The sequence below is a fragment of the Ornithodoros turicata genome, unplaced genomic scaffold, assembly GCF_037126465.1.
Source record: "Ornithodoros turicata isolate Travis unplaced genomic scaffold, ASM3712646v1 Chromosome122, whole genome shotgun sequence".
NCBI lineage: Eukaryota > Metazoa > Arthropoda > Arachnida > Ixodida > Argasidae > Ornithodoros > Ornithodoros turicata.
This window is the reverse complement of record NW_026999304.1, coordinates 3073-4608: the sequence shown is the minus strand read 5'-3', so window position 1 is coordinate 4608 and position 1536 is coordinate 3073.

Sequence of the window (1536 nt, the reverse complement as noted above, 5' to 3'; positions counted from 1 at the left end):
AAGGCACTAAAAAGAACCCAAAAAATCATGAATTTTCTTGGAATAGGAACGATTTACACTCGAGAGGTGCCGCCAGCGCTTCTCGCTTTACGATAACATACCAACTCTATCGCGTGCACTACGGTTACAGTTCTTGATCAGAAAAAGTATGCTTCTAAATTCTGATGTCATTCTTCGATTGCACTGCAGGGACTCCATAGTGCCAGCGACAGAAATAGGAAAAAAAATATTATGCAGATTCTAGCGTTCACAAAACCGCTCTGCTCGCATGGCAAGCTTTATGTTAGAATTGTAATTTGGAAGTCAAAGCACCCTGTACGCATCTTCTTATTGAAAGCGTGAAGTGAGTAGAAAACAAGCACAATTCCAACGCGTTCTGGGGTGAAATTATCTCGCGTGTCACTACGAATTGTCCTAGATATGCCAAAAATGACCTCACGACATCGACTGATTGACGATGCATGCCGGCGAGGTAGATCGTCGAGAACAGAAGGAGCGTTATACCACCAGAGTTGTAAATTGACTAATTAAATTTAATTGAGTTACTGCAAATAATTACGCTTTGTGTAACTAATTAGTGTAACCAACTACTTTCTCAAACGTGTAACCATAACAGTAATTTAATTATTTTTCGACTACCTTGTACTCTGAGGAAAGTTACTCTCTCAATCGAATTTCCATGCGAGTGTTCCGTCCTGGGGTGGAACGTTACGGAGTGATTCCAATGATAGCTTTAAAAATGTCCTTGTGTTGAGAATAAATTCATCAGCATACCAACTTGACTACCAAGCACTTGTGGGTTGTTCAGAAGTTTGTTTTCAACAAGTATTACGCATGATATACTGTGTGTCAAAGTTTGACATATGGTCACCTTGAAAATGAGTAACTGAGCTGGGAACTGAGCTGGGAAGTAATTTAATAACATTTCACGATTGCCTGTAACTAACCGAGGTGCGTTTCTCTTTAAGTAACTTTTCCTGTAACTTCGTTACTTGTAGAGTCATGTAGCTGTAGGTTAATTAGACTTTGTGGTTAGGTTATGCAGCCCTGGTCACCACTAAGCATACCCAGATAAAACAAAATCTCCGGCGGACATCCACTGACGGCGCAGAGGACGTCGAAGTGGCCACGGTTTGGGCGTCCCACGTACGTTCCACTTTTACTGACGCGGACATTGTCAGGACCAATATAGGATAGTGTGTACTGGTGATAGGAGTGAGACAGAGATATCATTCTGAATGCTGGTAAGCATACAGCCTGTAAGAGAGCAGGCTATTGCAACAAATGTGCTCTCTATAGTTACGAGTTATAATGGTCGACATCATATGACATCGGTGCTATAAATTTACTCACAACTATAGAGACCAGATTTTATGGCAATAATATAGTTTGCTATCTTCACGACAGATCAGGCTGTATGCCACCTAGTGTTCAGAATGATATTGCTCAGTCTCCGAACGGGCGAGCAAAGTGCCTCTGGCCCCCATTTTCAGCTAATTGGGAGGACGAAACAATATCACTCTCAATCCTGATGGC